We start from the raw sequence: 20,833 nt of genomic DNA, 5'->3' as shown, positions 1-20,833 counted from the left end.
CCCGACCGCCCCGACGAGACCGGCATCGACGACGAGAACGCGGCTCCTCAGAGCTGCTCATGGAGCTCCGGGTGCTCTCCTCACTCGATTCCGAAAAGCTCACCCGCGTTTCCCGTCGCCTTCTGCCGAGTCGCCTTCCTCGGCGTAATCGCCCTCGATCCGACCCGCTAGACGACTTTGGCGACGACGCCGGAAAGTCGCGGGTTGGTGTCGGCCTAGGTCGGCGTTTCCCCCCACTTGCGCCGGAAGTGGCTATCATTCGTTCCAGTCGATCAGCAAGACCGCCGGAGCTCGAACGTCCGGGGGACTGTCCCCGGGTCTCCTCCTGCCCCATACCCGTCGCTGTACGCATTGGCAGTGTCCGAGTCACCGACATGTCAAGGGGGGCCCGAAGCGGTAGGGTCTCACGCGTTGTTGGGGTCTGACCCCCTGCGCCAAATCCGAACGCTTGAAGCACCAAAACTAGTTGGTTCAAAACCGCTGGGTCGATCATGGCGAGACTGGGGGGCAAAACGGGATTCGGCTGTTCGGGGACTGGTTGTGCAGGACCCAAGGGCACCACACGCGGTAGTGTCGCTGCTCCCAGCCCGTCCTTCCTGTTCGCGTACGTCGCATCCACCCGCGAATCTATCGGACCTAACACGAAGACTTCGTGTCTTCCCCCTCTTTCGGTGCCCGAAGAACTACTCGCGTCCCCCGCGTCGATCAGGGTACGATTAGCCAAGTTAAACGGCTCCGCTACCCCTGCCGCGGGGGGGGAGTGCTGGACTTTCTTTCGTCCGGAGGGATGAAGGAGGGAGGTGTCCCCTCCTCCCGACGGTTTGACGTTCGCCTCCCGAGTCAAGGCCTGCTCCAACAGCGTAGCCAGGCTCTGATCGACCCCTGAGTCCCGGTCTCCTGCCTGACCGGCCTGGCCTGATTCCGGAAGGCGTCCCGATAGGAAATCCTCGGGAAAAAGGGGGGCATCCGTTTCTGGCCGTACGGCCATAACGAAAGCCCGGAAAAATCGATCCTGAAGGACGGTCGTCTCCCCCTCGGCACTTAAACCCTCCTGGAGCATCAATTCAGTGAGTTGCTGTGGGGGCATACGCAGAATGCGCGCGCGCAGCTGCTGCAGTTCAGGCTGCCTCTTAAGGCGACGGATAAACAATTCTTGTTTACCTGGGAGGGGTGGCATCGTTATCAGGCTTTGATCTCGAGGCAAAAATGTAGGTAAGCCCCGTTGGCAGTGCTGCCACCACGCGGCTTGAACACCTCAGCCGATGCGTTTCTCCCCTAGCCCCTGGCCTTTCGTGTTCGTAAAAGTCCAAGAATTCTCAGGCGTTTATTCGAAGTTCCCAACCACCAAGCAACTCACGCCTATCCACTGGGAAACACGGCGCACACACAGCAGAAACAATTAACAACAACAATATCAGGCCGCCGCTAGTCACTCCTGAACAAACGTTCGAAAGGCACACAAGAATACCCGATCACGCGTACGCACCGCTCATCCCCACAAGGGATGCCATGTAACGGAGAAATCCAGTCGTCCTTCAACGGATGGCTCGTGACTGTCCGTACAAATTATTTATTCGGGGATTCGGGAAGCAAAGATCGTTCCCGCGGTTAAATAACGCGCCGAGCACGCGCGTTAATCGTACGCGAACCGTTATATTCAGGATGGAAGTGACGACATAGGTAAAGGAGAAAAAAAAAAAAAAGAAAGGGGCGGAAGTAGGTGTGACAACAAGCTTTAATAGTAATTGTATTAATGACAAAATAAAAGAGTAACTAAAGCCAACATAAAATTAAATAATCGAATCAAATCAAATAATCGGTTAACAAAATATGAAATAAAGTAAATACAAAAGAAAAAGAAATTACAAAATAATTAAGGCGAATGAGCAAAGAAATACAAAGAAATACAAATAAAGAGAAAATCATAAAGTAAAGCGAAACTACAAATCAAAGAAAACCGAAATACAAAAGAAAAAGTTACAATAAAATAAAATAAACGACCCGGGACACAATTATGAACGACCTCGCAATCGGCAGGGCTGCCGAACTGCGAGGTGTTTATTCGACGCCTCGGACAGAGAGAGAGAGAGAAAGAGAAAACACTACACCGACCTTGCCTCGCGTTAACTGCGTTGTCCGCCTCGGTGCTCCTATGCTCGTCTCCAAAATACTCTGCAAATACAATCGAGATATCTAGGCAATCGCTCTCCTTTGTATCCTCGTTTCTCCCTCGTCACTTGCTACGGTGTTGTTGTCGATTGTGAATGTTGGTGTCGTTGTTAATGTTGGTTAATTACTGTTGTTGTTATCGTTGTTGTTACTGCTACGTTTATTCCTATTGTTGTGGCTGTTGTTAGTATGTTCCGAATGTGTTCGTCTGCTGTCGTTGCGAGGAGTGTGCGTGTGCGTGTATATGTGTGTCGTGTTGTGCTTCGTTTCGCCCAGCTAAACAAATCGGCGCGAGGCTCGCACTCACCAGCTCACCAAGATGGCCGCACGCGCGCACACGCCCGCGTCACCTCGCCGGTCGCCCACGTGCACCGGTGCCGGCTTCGTAATTTATACAAAACTTTAAACGAAACACTCCGCGCACCGGGCACGTATCACATATATCTCGAATCTTCGGCGAGGGCGCGGGAACTCACAGACAAAACCAGATAATTCGGAAAATTTGTGTGCGCGCGGCGGACCGTACGGCTTTTCAGCAGACACTGCCGATCTCCTCTCCTCAAGCCGGCGAGATGCGCGCGCAGGCCTGCCCGCGACTCGCCGGCTTTCCCCTATCTTCTGTCTCTCTCTCTCTCGCTACGCTCTCCTCGTTGGCTCCCTCCAATCGCCGCCGTTGCCGTCGCACCTCAAAAGAAAAGAGCGAGACGGAGTGATTAGAGTGTGCTCAACTGGCGCACTCTCCCAGCTCGGCGAGGCACACGGGGAATCGGTGAGAGCCCGGCGGAGAGCAACGGTCGAGCTGTGATTCTCCGTCACACGCTGTTTATGTTTTGTCGCGGAACAACTAAGCTATCATGCCTTAGGTGGCATGACGCTTTTATCTTTAATTGGTTACACACGAGTGTTGATGATTGAAATCGGTGAAGGTGTTGAAATTATTTACACTCGCTTAATGGGAAAAAAGCCGTCTGGCACAAAAAAACCCATGATTTATTAAAATCTTAATAACACTGAACTGATTCAAAAAAGAGCAAATTACGCATAGAATGAAGATTCCGTACTTAAAGAAATAAAAAGAAAGAACGAGCGAATATTACAAATGATGTCGCGTGCTTACACACACACACACACACACACCGCACTGCACACTGATGAAATGATATATTGTGGTCGAGAGAAATCTCAGACACACAATTTTGATATAAAGGTGTACTCAATACACCTAAAATAAATTGAGTGATGAAATTGAATGCTTGATTAGCACCTCAAACGCCGAACGGCGAATGAGTATGTTGTAATACGTGGTGACTTTAATATATGAATTATTTTTTCACACATGAATTGACTTAAGATTAACTAACTGAACTAACTCTCGATAAAAGGTGCGCAATACGTTGGTTTGCGTCTTAACTATTCTGATAAGGGGCGCGAATGCACAGAATGAACTTACTCTTAAGAAAACTAAACGCTATACTAAGCACGTGTTCACGAGCTGAAAGCCGGAACTGTCTTCGTCGCTACTGACTGGCAACCGCGTGGCGAGCGAGCAATTAGCCGCGTCCGGCATGTGCTCCCGCCACGAGGCGCCCCAATCACTCTCATACACACTTACAAATAAAGTATTGACGTGTGACGACGGAACAGTTTACGTCATTTCGTTGCCTATTAGCTTAATAGATCTATAAAGGCTCAAGTCTTAATTCTATTTCGTCTAGGGATTAAGGTGGATTAGGCATTAAGTCAGTCATACTGAAGATAGATCGAGTGTGACATGTCAAGTGACTAAGGTAAGTTCAACTCGGTTGGAAAGAAAACACTCAAACGAAATCATTAAACGTAAAGGCGAATACACGTATAACTCTACGAACGGAGCGGCGGTTAGCTCTGCATCGTGGGAGTTTGTGCGTTAGTAAATTTCTCATTTTTGTAGGATAACCACCCCGTTACAATGTGTTGAAATACTTCATTTCTTGCTGTATTATAACGTGACTGGCTACGAGATATTCGTTTTAGCCAATAGTAATTTTACTACGAGAGAAATCAGATACGCACATGTCCATATAGTTATATGCCATTTAAATTACATTTGTAACTTTATTCATAATAATTTGTTGTTTTTCTGTTAATAAAGCCTGAAGAGGTCAGCAAATGTGCTGCCGAAACGTTGCTGAATATAATTAAAATTGAATGAATTTCCAGCACTCAATATTTCCCCTCTTTCTATTATTACAAATTTTATGATTTAAGAAAACTATAAGGGAATCAAGACAGTATGTTACATATTTGAAAATGATTCTTTATTTTGAATTTGTCTGTGGAATATGTCATAGCTTCAAGCCTAAAAACAGAGTTGCGATTTCTCTGTATTGGGCGTTAATGAGTTAAAAAGCGTCATTGATAATATCTGTGTTTATATTAATCGGATTAAAACAAGTAATAATAATGATTCACACTCAATAAATGTAATATAATTACTGTAATTCATTTTCTTTTTCTGAATCACGCAAAGCCTCCGCTAAGCTGCAAATTTAGACGTACATGTCTACATTCTGACTTGCGTTACGTATACGATTGTAAAAAATTGATTACGAAACTAACATTCCAGACTTTTTTTTTTAGCCTAACCGGCAAGTCGCCGGTAAGTCTGCTGGTACTAACGTTTTTCATTGAACTTCTATAAGACATATTGAAAATTAGTTTCAAGTGCTGTATTTCTTATCATCAATCTAGATTATTGAATGTAGTTTTCTGTAAGGTAAGTGGAATCACTGTTTCACGTGACAATTTGGTATGTAAAATGGTAAATTCTGTAAGCTACAAGCTAAACTCAAATCTATCTTGCGATAAATATAAAGGTTTGTCTCAGTTTATATACGAGGTGTGTTCAAAAAGTAAGGTGACTTTGTATTTTTAAGAAAAAATATTTATTTATTTATTAATATTTCTGTTGTCCCCTTCAAAGTCATCCCCCTCAGATACAATACACCTATGCCAACGGTTTTTCCAATCCTCAAAGCACTTCTCATAAGCACTTTTCGGTATAGCCTTGAGCTCTTTCAGCGATGCAGTCTTTATCTCTTCAATCGTTGCAAATCTCCGTCCTTTCATAAGTCTCTTTAGTTTTGGGAACAAGAAAAAGTCACATGGGGTCAAATCCGGTGAATATGGTGACTGAGGCATGATTGTGGTGTTGTTTTTGGCCAAAAAATCTCTCACAAGCAAAGATGAGTGAGCAGGGGCATTATAGTGATGCAAAAGCCATGAATTGTTTTTCCACAATTCTGGGCGTTTTCTTCGTATTGCTTCTCGCAAACGGCGCATGACTTCAAGATAATACTGTTTATTGACCGTACGTCCATATGGCAAGAACTTCTGATGCACTACGTCATGGTAATCGAAAAAAACAGTGAGCAAAACTTTGACATTTGATCGAACTTGGCGTGCTTTTTTCGGTCTTGGCTCATCTGGGCTCTTCCATTGGGACGATTGGACTTTGGTTTCGATATCATAACCATATACCCATGATTCTTCACTAGTTATAACCCTTTTGAGTAAATCTGGGTCGTCGTTGACGTCATTCAACAGTTCTTGAGCGATGCTCATGCGACGGTTCTTTTGGTCAAAATTTAGTAATTTCGGAACAAACTTCGTTGACACACGTCTCATGCCCAAAACGTTAAAAAAATTTCATGGCACGAGCCAAGCAACATACCAACATGCTCAGCAACTTCTCTGATACTGATTTGACGATTTTGCAGAATAATTTTCTTCGCTGCTTGAACGTTTTCATCAGTTGTTGACGTGCTTGGGTGTCCAGAGCGAGGATCGTCATTGGCATCTTCCCGGCCATCTTGGAAGAGTTTGTACCACTTGTAAACATTTTTTTTAATCAGAACAATTTCATTGTATGCCACCGTCAACATTTCAAGTGTTTCGGAGCACTTTATTTTATTTTTTACACAAAATTTGATGCAAATCCTTTGATCCATATTTTTCGATAGCAAGAAATCGCCGAGCACGCAAAACACTTATAACCTTTACGCCTCTCACAACCAAACAAAAAATGCTATACACTTGAAACTTGGTACAGATGTTGGGGAAGAGTGTACCAACATAACAAAACAAAAAAATCGATAATCGAAAGTACGTTGCTCATGAAATTTGAAGTCACCTTACTTTTTGAACACACCTCGTATTATTTGTATTTCAACTTTATAATTGAAACATAATAAGTCTTTAAACATTTTGATTACGTTTCAAGTAACAAATTACTATAAGGATCAGTAATTTATTTTCGAAGTTCATTTCTTTCTTCCAAAAAAGGCAATAAGCTTCGTTCATTGTTATAGTAAGTAACATTCTTTCATTCTAAAGATTGCGGTTGAGAATATAAATATAATTGTATTACTATTACTCCTTGATTATCTTAATCTATCAATATAACTTTACCAACTGTTTGTGGGGCACTCTATCGAAGGGCCGACTGGCAGACAAACAGGTGTCAAATTATTGCAAAACACCTTCATTGGGCGGCCTCTTTCTGTCCCAGAACATACACATATCCCTTATGCATTGGCGACGCATCTTCAATGCAAAAGGTAAATCAATTGCCTTTTAGATACTCAGCCGGAGGTGTCAAAGATACATCAAATGCGTTTTAGACAATCAGTAGTATATCTCACCTTATAGGGATAATACGGCAAGGTGACGCGGTAGTGTGATACCGCGACACGTTCATCGGGCGGCCTCTTTGTGTCCCAGAACATACACATATCCCTTATATATTAGCGATATCCTTTGTCGGCTCCTTTGTGTCCCAGAATATACATTGCTTATCTACTAGTGATGAAGACGAAGTAAATCAGAGAAATGAAAAACTCGATAGGATAATGTTTCCTGAATCAAATCTTCAGGTACATGACGTAATTATATCGGCAGTCTCATTGTAATTAGGTTTTCACGACGAAGGTAAAACCATATTATGTGATATGATCAAAACTCTTGCTGGAAAAGAGTTTAATCTTGTAAGTTTATCAAATTCATGATGTCAAAATGTGTTTTCATTCAACAGGAATATGTTATTAGTCATTATTATTCTAATATTTATTTTGAGACCGTATTACTGTCAACAAATGTCACTGAAACATTAAAAAAAACGAAATTTATTGTCATAAAAAAAACATGAAATATCATCGTCATCCAGTTTGAATTTTTTATCATTAGATTTGTAACACCAATTAGAAATATTATTAGCTAATGCAGCATTTAAAAATGACATACTAATATTATTATTACTAATAATATTACAACGTAAGAACGATCCCGGTGATAATGACTTTATTAGTGATATTCACGATGGATCAATTTACAAGAACTAAGTGAAAAATGTAAGACTAGGTAGAAACAAATACTTAGGTGCTGTTAACGTTGGAACCGATGGTGCTCTTTTAACAAAAAGCGGTAAGAAAGGATTTTGGTCTGTTCAATTTATGTTGAATGATTTTCCTGAAAAAAATAAATTTTAAAACATTCAATTCCGTGGTTTACTGTTAACTGAAAAAGAACCCGATAGCGAGTTATTGAACTTGTATGTTTCAACTGTATTTGTTGATCAAATGAAAAAGTTAAGCCCTGACGGCGTCGATTCTGGTGATGAAATAAAAATAAGGTTTTTCACGTACCCCTGTATTATTGATGCCATTGGTTTCTGCATTTTACAAAACTGAATTCATTTCAATGTTTTCTACGGTCGTAGCTGATGTTATCAAAAAGGGAAATATATTTTAGAAGTGAAGGGTGTGCGTTATGTAGTCACTCACCCTTCAATTCTGTGACGAGAGCAGGCCGTGTGCCGGTCATTTTGTTAGGCGCATTAAAGTATGCGCCTAACACTTGATCTTTTTGTTTCAGCGCCAAGGACGAGCCAGCGCAGTTGAGCGCAAGAAAAAGTTGAAGAGCGCGGAGAGAGAGTGAGAAAGAGAGAGAGAGAGAGTATTAGGCCTATGCAGGGATTGGCAGGCGCGCAACGCGTGACCGATAAGCGGCGCGTCGCGTCCCGCCTAACTAATAGGTCAAGGTAGGGAGAGGAGCGAGCGCCGCTGAGCGGCTGCAAGACGAGCGCAAGAATTAGTGCGTGAGAAAGTCGCAGCCGAGTCCTACTATAGTGAGGGAGTCGAAGCCCAGTCCTGCTAGAGTGCAGTAGTCCCGCTAGAGAGTCCAGTTTGGGATAGCCGGAAGGAAGGTCAACCCTACCGGCAACGGCTTTGTCTGCGACCGCAGCCAGCCATCCTTGAAAGGAGAATCAACGTCGCCTGCGGATACCTGGTCGGCGATAGCAGCCAGCAGCCAGCAACGATCTGACCTGCGACGACGATCGGTACTTCCTGCGGCAGCACATCGCCCGGGATCCACGACGTTGCTAGGAGCGGTGAACAAAGGTCAAGTCTTCCTTTCTTCTTTCTCTCCACACTCTCTCTCTCTGGTGATGCGATGGCCGGTGCGCGTCGAAAGAGATAGCCTGGCACTCACGTGCCGGCTATCTGAAGGTTCGCGCTAAGTTTAATTTATAGTGATGTAAGTTGCGACCGGTGAATTGTCCAGGCGCCCACGTGCCGGACAATTTACCCGGTATTAGTTCACGTAGCTTTTAAGTAAGTTTGTAATAGGTTAAGTACGCGATTTGCTATTAAGATGAAATGCGAAATGTAATTTGTGATTATCTTAAGTAGTTTATTGTTCTATTTGTAGTTTGTTGGTCGGTAATTTAGATTATGTTATGCGCGCTTATGTTTAGTGTGTAATTAATAATAATAATAGGTTGTAAGTGAAATTTGATTTCTGTCTTTCTATATTTCATTCATCATCCTCTCCTCGTTCTCTTCCCTCAATTGCCTTGAGCGAAAGTGCCTCACTTACCCCGCAAAGAATTGGTAACAAAGGAAAGAGTTTTGTTACAATTCTGAGAACTAATGATAGTTATAGTAGAGATGTTGAGACTAGGAATGATTTGAATGTACAATCGTATAATGGTGTTAAAGGAAATTACTGTTTGTCAGAGTTATCCTTTTTTGATATAGTATGGTCCTTATCATATGAATACTTACATGGTTTACTTTTCGACGATACGTTATCTATTTGGAATGAATGGAAAAATGGATCGTTTTAGTACAAAATTTGTCCTACTCAAGTTGATTTCATTGAGAAACGTTTCCTTACACCAGCACGAGAAATCCATCGACTTTCCCGATGTGGTATCATAACGGCAACTGCAAAACCCAAACCATCTGAGTTGAAATCGTGGCTGTTATATTATAGTGTGACAAGTTTGTATGATGTTTTACTCGATGAAGTATTGCAGCATTATTGCCTTATGGTTAATATTGGCTTTAAGGTCTTAGCAACCAAAATATCAAGACAAACACTAACTTCAGATGAGATAGATATATTGAAATTTGTTGTTCTATATGAAATGTTCTACACGGAAGCGAAAATGACGTTCAACGTTCACTCGGTCCGACACGTAATTGAATCGATAAGAAGAACACGGCCGCCAATTTACAATTCTGCCTTTCAATTTGAAAATCATATATATATATATATATATATATATATTAACGGGGTTGCTTACCGTTTAATTATATTTATTACGGTGATCGCGTAAACGCGCTCGCTATCACCTATGTCAAATAAGAAAGTCGGAGAGCAAGAGGAAACGGGTGTCAGTCAACCAATAAATCTACGAATCTACAAGGAGTGGAGTCATTACGGAATAAACACGCTGAGAGCACTTGTTAATATCACGAACAGAACCTTTTATTGTCTATCAAATGCTACATTTGATCGGCCCGCGTGTTTATGTTTAAATCGGCGCTCGCTCGACAACAACATGCAGTGTCGGGACGCTCGCTGCTCTTTGTTCGTAGAGCTACTACATGCACGCTTCGGACGAATAATTAACCGAGCAGCAATCGTATCGCGACCGCGAAATTAAGTTGGCCAGCTTATCTTTATATTGCAGACGTACGAAGTGGACGGTAACGAGTCGCACTGCGAGAAAACGGTCTGTTACAGTTTTTGTTGCGGATCACGAACTCACGCGCACGTGGTTTGGCCCTCGATGGTGAAACCTCTCATACACTTCCAAAGTCACAGGACACAGCGCTTTTCCGCCGGATTCAGTGTGTACTCGTGGTAGCTGCACGGCACCTCGGCAACAGCGGTCACTCGGAATCAGCCTGGTACGGACGTTCTGCTCTTGGAATTCGCCCCTGCGGTTCTTGTAGCGGTAGTTAGCGTTAAGATTGCGGGCGAGCGTAATGATGGTCAAACCCTCACTGTCATTTTCAATCGCGCGCGTTCCGTCTGCTCGCATGCCGAATTCGTTCGTTTCATTTTTCGTCTCCCCGGTAGGTGCTGCCCCCGCAGGCAGCAATTAGGTTAGATTATTAGCACTAATTCGACGTTTACCGTCACAATATATATATATATATATATATATATCATTTGAAGAAACTAATAACTGGATTGAAGGGCATGGATAAACAAATAGGTAGAAGGTTTTTGCAGAAATTACTTTTTACATCAGGTAACTTGGACAGTTTAACGATTAACGAAAACGCAAAACATTTCTGCATACATTTATTTTTACCTAATCAACTCACAAAAATATTCAGGCATGGAGAAGATGCTCTTTCCTGTGGAAAGCCCATATTAAAAAACATCGTCGAGTTGGGAATGCGACTAGTATACAAAAAATGCATTTTTAATAGTACGGTATACACAAGTAGTGAATACACCGGAGCAAAAAAAAACGAGGACAGTATTATCAAGTTGAAATCAGGCGACAAACAAAAGAATAACAATGGCGGCTACGCTAGGCATGCCAAAATGGCCTCCCGCCTCTCATGACTCATCCCTTTAAAGCTAATTATCAAAGACTTTATCGATCCTTATATATATTCTTTTGTGATTTTTCCCGTACAATACGATGGCCATATTCGTTTTACCGTTATTGAGTTTCATGAACAGCTAACGGACGAAAACCGGATATAAATCATATTTTCAGTCGTTTATCAGCGGCTTTTCGCTGTTAGCGTTTCATAAAAGTCATCTTCGGTAAAAATCACGTCACCATCATATTATATGTAATAAAAGATATTGAAAATATGTGTAACTCCATTTATAGATCTATTACGACCATCTAATGAATCCAATGACGCAAAACCGCACTACTGTAGAACTACGATAAAACCAATCTTCTCCTCGTCAATTCCCTCATTGCTTCTCAAAAACACTCTTACCTCGTGCTACACGTATGTTTTTCATATATTCTTCCTAGAATACGATGCATCGTATCGTCAGCATTTACATATCTATAATTAAAAATTAGGTAAAAATGAAAAAAAAAACATACATTAAGGAAATGTCGAAAGGAAACAATATAGTCTTGAGTTTAATAGTTGTACCGTGTGGACTAGAAATAAGTATTGATGAATGCAGGAAACATTTTTTTACTCTTTATAAGTATGACTTTATAGGTTAACCTTGACCGTATAGGGAGTGAGCTTTCAGAATGATTCTGACACATTGAAAATAACACGAGTTCTGAAATGTAAAAAAAATATTTTAAGCTTCAGTATATTAAAAATGTTAAAGTAGGCATTATCCTAATAATTAATTGCACTGAATATGATATGAAAAACATTTAATACTTTTTTATACACGCACTCTTCTAATAACATGTCATAAATCTTGTCATAATTCATGTCATTTATACTATCTGACGACTTCCATCTGTGAAAATAATTTTGAGTTTTTCGTGACATTGCAATTATGTTATTATAATGTTTTTAACATTCCTATGGTTTTTTAGCCAATAATCAACCATTTCTACACTTGTCATATGTCGAAATCCATGTCTTCTTTAATGTGTCAGACTCGTTGTGTAGAGACCCTAAGCTCCCGGTCTCTCTGAGAGCCGCAGTGGAGTCAATAAAGTCAGTATAGATATAGAGAGACAGACAGACATAATTTAACCTGACGTGTAAATCATCTCTGATTACTCTATATAGTTTTCTGCGACAGTAAATTCTCAAATCTCTTGATTACAACTCAGAAGTATAAGCGGGTTAAGATACTCGTTTTGATCAGTAGTAAGTTCTCAACTCGTTTATACCCTGTAATCAGTATTAAAGTAATTAACAGTGAACGATAGGGAACTTGCATGTTTTTGAGTTTCAATTTTAAGATTATACATTGTTCGAAACATAATTTTAATAAGTAAGAAAAGTTATGTTTGCATCACATTATTGAATGAATAACCATTCTTGAAGATATGTTTCAGAAGTTACAAATATTTTTTTAGTGCTTTATCATATATCACTTTATATGATAATAATAGGCTCTGTTGAAGTAGATTGGCTATAATCCCAAATCACTCTGGACCAAAGATTTTTTAAAGATACATAAAGGATTTGGCAGTTACATTTTCCATTGAAACTGAAGTGGATTGATTGAATTATAAATGAAAAGGTTTGACAGATTTCAAAATTAAGTTTTACTCAAATATTTCAGATCAACATCACATTTTGTTCTTCGTAAAGAAGTTTGAAAACAGTGAGATTAATTGAAAAATAAATAGCTTGTAGAAATGTATTTAAAAATTAAATATTATTTTTTGGGTTCTCGATTCCCATCTTTCTCATTTTTTGAAAAAATGCTTCACCGCTCTTTCATTCTCAAAAATAAAAAATATCTTGTTGTTGCTATCAGCTTATTTAGATTTAAACAAAGATTTCTGTTATTTATAAAACTTGGCTTTTCCACTCATAAATAATATAACAATATGAAAATAAGAATTATTCAATTTCCAAACTCTCTTAATAAAAACAAATTGTTTCCTTCATTTTTGTGTAAACCTTCATTTCATGTTTATAATGTACCAACAATCAACACAAAACTTGTTTTAATACTCAAAAACCAATTGATATATAATTATTACATTGTGTAGATTTAAAAAATAGATTTAAACATTGATTTGTTTTAAATACAGAACTTGGCTTTTCCACTAATAATTTTAAAATTAAAAACAATCCGGTTGGTTTAAAAAATTAATTGAATTAATTATTGAAATGTTAAGTGACAACTTTTAAAATTCACTTAATCCTGATATATGTATTAATGTAATGTAAAACTTATATGTATTAGTATTATGTATAATTGCGCCGCGCGTATTAATTGTACACGTTAAGCACGCGTGGGCTGTTCGGCGGCCGCGTAGTAATGCAGTGACGGCGTAGTAACACTCTCGCGCGGCATGACTATATCGCCCACGCCTGACAAGCCAGTCTCGTGCCAGAGCTAATCACGACCAGTCGTACACACCATAATTCTCTTCAGATTTACGTACAGTTTTATCCAGTTCTTTTCATACAGTTTTGATCTCAGTTTTTTTTGTCAATCAGTTTTTATTTATCGTTAAATTCCTAAAATCAGTATATTTATATCCTTCCTATCAGCGATTAACGTATACGCGCGACGAGAGTAACGGCGTTCATTAACGCATTATTATTAAATATATATATATATATATATATATATATATATATATTGTAACGGGGGGATAAATCTGCAAAAATGAGAAATTTATTTAAGAACAAACTCCCACGATGCAGAGCAAACTGCCGCTCCGTTAACACGTATGTTAATACGTGTATTCGCCTTAACGTCAGCTGACTTAACTTAGTTGTCTTCGATCAAGCAGAGTTGAACTCACCTTAAGTCACGTGCCTTGTGACACACGATGAGTTTTAAGTGTAAGCGACTTTACTCCTAATCCACTTAATCCCCTAGCTATAATAGGATTAAAACCTAAGCTTTTTCTAATTGTTTAAACTACTAGGAAAAATTATATGACAAAATCGGCGAATAAGTTTAATAGATTTTATTAATAAAAATCTCTACAGTCTTTGTCGGGCCGAAAGACTGACGCACGCGAATAGGATTTACAATTAAATAACTTTCGGTGAGAAAGAGAGAGAGAGAAGATACGAATATTGGCGCGATCTAACGCTCGGCGCGAATACAAAAAATATCAACGCTAACACGGTTGAACAAAATACTAAATGTATTTTGTCACGCGGTAATTAAGGGAGGTGCACCTACCCTGCGGTGCAATTACGGTGATCAGCCGTAATTGTTGAAGCTAATTAAAGGTGCTCCTCAGATCAGAATCAGCTGTGCTGCCTCGATCGCAAATCTGCTGTATATTAGCTGTTGCTTATGCTGCTGCTTCAGTGATGCTGCTACTGTTGCTGCTTCCTCGCTCACCCTTGCACAAGTATCCAAAATCCCAGTAAACTTTTTTATTGGTAAATCGTTGTAACACTGTGCTAAACTATTTTGGCGGTACTACACAAGTAACAGCTGAGATGTAACTGCTAATTCAAAAGATCGCGCGCCCCCTCTCTCTCTCAATACTTAGAACTAACGCGCGAAAATCAGAATCGCGAACGGTTCGATTAATTGAATCGACTACCGTTGCAATATATATATATATATATATACGTATACAGCGTACGTTCAGACCAATTCCAGCACAATTACTTGTTACAAGGATAACAGTTATTATAAGGACCAGCAAAAATAAAAGGATTATATTTCTTGGACGAATATTTTAACAATATACACATTTATATAACTATATAATTTCAAGGACAAGTCTACTAATAATAATAATAAATAAACTTTTAACAAGTAAGTAACTCAAGGTTCATTAGTGTAAACTTGTTTTCTTCTTACCTATTTTTCTATAATAATAATAATATTTGGAATAATTACCATTTGGCAAATTTCCACGTATTCATTTTGTGTATAACTACATATATATATATTGTGACGGTAAACGTCAAATTAGCGCTGATTATTTAGCCTAATTGCTGTCTGTGAGGGCAGCACCTGCCGGGGGGACGAAATAGGTAACGAAGGAATTCGGCACGCGAGCAGACGGAACGCGCGCGATAGAATTCGAACCAGTGAAGCACAGACCATTGTCGTGTCCGCCCGCTTTCGCTACCGCATCTGCCGATTCACGTGCCCTTGATATCTACGCACATCAAAACAACAGCAGCAAGTGATCCAGGATTGCAGCCGCCAAGGTGTTATCCGTCCGACAACTCGAGACCAGGACGAGAGAGAGTGTGTGAGGTTTCGCCATCGAGGGCGAAACCAGTGTGTGCGCGAACTCGCGACCCGCGAAAGAAACAATAAAAACAGTTCCGCTCTGTGCGAGGTATTTGTGTTTCTCTCGGATCGCCTGCAATTATAAGGTAAGCTGGCCAGCTTAATTCCGCGATCACGATTGCGTGATTAATAACTAATTTCTAATATTCGATGCGTGCATGTAACGGCTCTAATAACAAAGAGCAGCGAGCGTACCGGCAAAGCGTGTTGTCGATGAGCGAGCTTCAACGTAAACAAACGCGCGGGCCGACCTTCTGTAGAGTATAAGGAATAATAAAAGATCTAGTTCATTTTACTAACAAGTGTTTTCTTTTGATTCGCTTATATCTCATAGCTTCCACTCACTTTCCTTAAATTAGAAAACGTACTGGTTGACTGGCGACTATCTTTACATGCTCTCCGATTTGCGTACTGAGCATAATTAATTGCGCGCGTCCTTTTAGTGTATTCGCGCGCATAAAATATTTAAACGGTCTTACCCCGTTACAATATATATATATGTAGACGTGTATGCGTTCGTTAAATTCTTAATTATTTTGGCTTTGGTATTTTGCTCTCGCGACTCTTTCCATTTATTATCATAAATACCGGTCGTACCAGCGTAAAGTGATCTTCTCAATTACATAGCATTATAGCCTACGCTGACGAAGTATTTAAAAATTAAGCACGTCCCCAGATAACATGATATGCATGTGTACGGGATAAATAGTACGTCTACAATATTTCGACAAGCTCGGTTCCAAGTTGCTAAAACTCTTGAGTAAGCTTTAATTCGAACTTTATAGAGAACCTCTATATAAATACATTCCAGTTATTTGATTTTTTTTTATAATTATGTCCCATAAATATACTTATACGTAAAATATATTTAATAATTAACTTCCGAGCGTTAAGTGAGCGGGGCCTCATATATGCAGCAATACACCACATCGAGTTATAGTGTCGCTCGTTTGCTAAAAAGACACTAACGACGTGTGTGTCTATTAGTAAACACGTAACATGAAACAAAGAAAATTACCATTTTTTTATGCTTAATTTTTTTCAATAACAATCTGTTTTAGTACAAAAAACAATATATAACTATATATGAAAGTGCCTTATATAGGTAAATATCTAAACCGGTGTGTTCTGCAATACGACGGGTGACTTACAATATTTCGTAACGATCATTTTTGTTGGACGACAAATATCATGTTTAAAATCGATGATGTAGTGTTTTCGTTTAGGTGATTTTAATGTCGATAACAGTTAGAACTTATCATTGACGACTGGTACACGAACATTCTTACTTAAGTGTGATGTGCTTATGACACGAAAACGTAATGTTTTTGTTAAATCGAACTCAATAATGGCCTCATCTCAAATGTAATATAATAAGATAGTTCCTTGTCAATTGCGATAAATGTTCGTGGTTGACCGTAGATATGTATTCTACCCATATGTGCAGTCAATTTGCTTTTTTCTCATTCATTCAAGTTCCCTATCAAGGGTCGCGGGAGCGACCTGCGGCATGAATGCCGGAGGCGCGGACTACGCGACACTATTACACAACAGCTTCATAATGGGCCGATTCAATTTATGATTTATACATAAATTATACGATTTATATTCTTGAAATATCATTTAAGAGACTCGTTTTTATATTGTACTTAAGAAAATATTTAATTATATAATTTAACATTCCCGATTTACATCTTATTTCATCGTCATTTCGCGAAATGGCCTAATTTTATTTTCTTCTCCAGTCAAATTTTTGTCCACTGTTGTCCACACATTGGATGTGCTGCGCATGTGTTATTTGGCTTACTTATCGGCGTCTCTGTATGAGACCCCCCGCCATCTATTAAACTAAAACTAAATCAATATGTTATACTAATAAGAAACTGCATAGTTCGTGTCTGTTCGTGTCTGAACGCATTACATGATATTGTGGCCTCGTGATAATTCAAGGATTTACTTTCAACAATTGGTGAGTAAATTATCATTACTTATAAATTACATTATTATAATGATAAAAAGTAACTCTATGTAATTATAAAATAAGATAATTATATAAGGAAAGTAAGTGAAGCATGTGCACGAGGGTAATCCGTGCAATTGGTTATGTGAACCCTGATTTTTGACTGACAAAACAATTACCTATAAGATATTGATTTAATGACAACTAAATAACAACTATTAAACTGTAACAATAACAACTAACAGTTTAATGATAGCAACTGCTAACAATTTAATGATAACAATTGTATAATAATATATTAATAATAACTGTAGAATATCAAATCGTATAACATTTTAATGCAAAGCCTAATACTATATACTATATTTTTCTTCATAGACATTTCAACACCGGTTCAAAATGCCTGTCAATTCGCTAGGAGTTAATATAATGTATACCACCGACCAAGATATCAAATATTTGCTGGAGGCTGAAGAAGACTACAGTGTGTAAGTTAAATCTTTATCAAGTTTCAAATTATTCTTTCAATAAATACTGATAATGTGAGAGTGTATTTGCTTAGTTAAAGTGTCAGTACGACAGTATAATAATACACATACATACATAAAGTATTAATGTTTTTTTGTTTATTTTATAGATTATGTACTCTCACATTAATTTTATAGCATTTATAGAGAAAAGTTTAGTATCGTCTTGGTCAATAATTCAGAAAGAATAACAAGCTCTCTATATAAATGCATTTTTTTTTCATAATGAAATAATGTTTTTTAACGCTTATATTTGTTGGATTACTGGGATAAATTGAAAATAACAATCACCTTTTATTTTATATATGAATATATATATAAGTAAGACTATACAAATACTTTTCTCTAAAGATATGCAAACTCTAATTTTATTAACTAAATCACAAATCAAAGATAACACGAAATGAACAAGAAGAAAGTAGCAGAGCTCCGAGTCGATGATAGGATATAGCTGTAATGCAGAGCACGCCAGTTGAGCAGCGCCGCACAGCGAAGACGGCGCGGCAAGCTCCCGCACACATGCGCACAGTATTCCGAACACTCCCTCCACTGTACGCATATGCGCGTGAGCACAAGCAGCTCACTTAGGTCCGTTGGTTTCCGCGTCTGCAAATAATCAAAGACATTCTCGAGCATAGTCAGTTATTAATTATATTATCTCTAATAGCTCTAAAAGAATCGAAAGGAAGAGGCTTTGTAAATATATCTGCTAAATTTTCTTTAGATGGTACCCAAATCAATTTAACTTTTCCTTCAGTTACGCACTGTTTAATGTAGTCACCATGTACTTTAGACAATTTATTTTTAGTTCCTGTTTTCTCTCTATTCTCTAAGCTAACAATTATTTCTTTAACTGAATCATCAAAATTCTTTAGTTTATGGTTTCCTTCTTTTTGTGTGCAGCTGATTGAGGACTTATTATCGCATCTGATAATTATAGGGTACATAGTTTTTCCTAACATGTCTGTAAGAGCTTTATCTAATGAGATCATTTCTTGACATGCTTCGCTCATTGCGTAATATTCAGCATGACAGGTCGAGAGATTGATTACACTTTGTTTGTGGCTTCTCGACATAACGGAGTCTCCAAATAGTCGTGCAACCATTCCACTTGTTGAAGATGAATCAGCATTGTCTCTAAAACTTGCATCTGTAAATACTTCTAAGTTTTCAGTGACTCCTCTATATATTAGTCCTAGATCAGAACTTCCTCTAAGATATCGCATGATCCTCTTTACATCAATCCAATCCTCTATGGTGGGATTTGATTGTTTTCTAGCTAGTAAATTTACAGCAAATGCAATGTCAGGTCTTGTGATATTCGCAAGATACATTAAGCTACCTATTGCTTCCCTATAAGGAAATTCTGGTTTTCCCAGTTGTTTCGCTTTCTCCATATTTTTATTGTTTCTAACTTTGACTTGTCTAGTTATCATCGGCGTGTTTTGGGGTTTGCTTTCATTCATATCGAATCTCTCTAATACCTTTTTCGTATATTTGCTTTGACTTAATATTATTTGTTTAGATTCTCTATCTCTAGTGATTTGAATACTTAAGTATTCTTTGGGTTCTCCTAATTCTTTCATTTTAAATACAGAGCTTAGGTGTCTCTTAACTTCATTAATCTTGTTAGAATTATTCCCTGCTAAAAGTATATCATCTACATATAAAATAAGTAATATCATTACGCCATTCTTTCTGTATATAAATAAACAGGGTTCATTTATATCTCTCTGTAAACCTAATTTTTCTACCTCAGTCGAAAACCTTTGATTCCATTTCTTAGGACTTATTTTCAAACCGTATATAGCTTTATGTAATTTACAAACTCTATTTTCTTTCGTGTGTTTATCTAACATTAATCCATCTGGTATTTCCATGTATATTTCTTCCTCTAGTTCACCGTTTAAGAATGCAGTTTTCACATCCAGTTGACATACTTCAAGATCTAATTTATTGATTATAGCGAATGCAGCTCTGATTATAGACAGCCTAGATACAGGTGCATACGTTTCTCTTAGTTCGTATTCATTGGTATCTTTAAATCCTCTAACTACTAGCCTAGCCTTAAATGTTGTTTTTCCTTCTGAGTCAATTTTTCTTTTAAGTACCCATCTACTGTCTATTATGTTGGCTTTATTGCCTTTCTGATTCATCGATGATCTCTCTACTATACTCCATACATTATTTTCACGCATGGACTCTAATTCATCGTTTATTGCTTTAGACCAGTTCATTTTATCTTTAGTCTCCATAGCTTCTTTATAATTGGTTGGGTCAGAGTTTAGCGTAGCCATCAAACAATAACATTTTTCATCTTCTCCCAATACTTCGGTTTCATTATATTGAGTTATAAAGGCAAAACTGTTATCTACTAGATTAGCCTTTCCTTCTGACATGGCTTTGTAGTCTCGTTTTATCTTGCTGTTTCGTTTAGGCTGCACTCTATTATGTTTTTCTGATATGCGATCAATTATTCTTTTTCTCTTGTTGGTTTTATTTGTCTCTAATTGTTTTCTGTTTTCCGAGTTACCGGTATTGAATATATCCATGGTCTCCTCTGGTGTTTCTTTATCATTGTCATTTGGAATAGAGTTTGAATCCTTATTCCATTCTCTAGTAATTTCTTCATGTTTGTCAATATTTTTATAAGTTAATTTTTCCCGGAATTTCACATGTTTGGTTAGAATTAATTTTCCGGACTGAGGATGCCATAGTATATATCCATTACTGGTTTGTCCTACTAAAATTCCTTTTATAGCCTTTTCGGATAATTTGTTTTCAGATAATGGTTTCTTTGCATAAGCTATACATCCAAAACGCCTGATCTTTTCTAAATGATTTTTCTTATTAGGGGATATCGTATTCAAAGGAGTTTTGAATTCTATAGACGAATTTGGAGTTCTATTATATACATCTACAGCTACTTCCAGGGCTA

This window comes from Phymastichus coffea, unplaced genomic scaffold (assembly GCF_024137745.1).
Source record: "Phymastichus coffea isolate CEN01 unplaced genomic scaffold, Cenicafe_Pcof_1.1 PCOF00001, whole genome shotgun sequence".
In the NCBI taxonomy this organism is placed as follows: Eukaryota; Metazoa; Arthropoda; class Insecta; order Hymenoptera; family Eulophidae; genus Phymastichus; species Phymastichus coffea.
The sequence above is the reverse complement of the archived record's forward strand: the minus strand, read 5'-3'. Positions refer to the sequence as shown.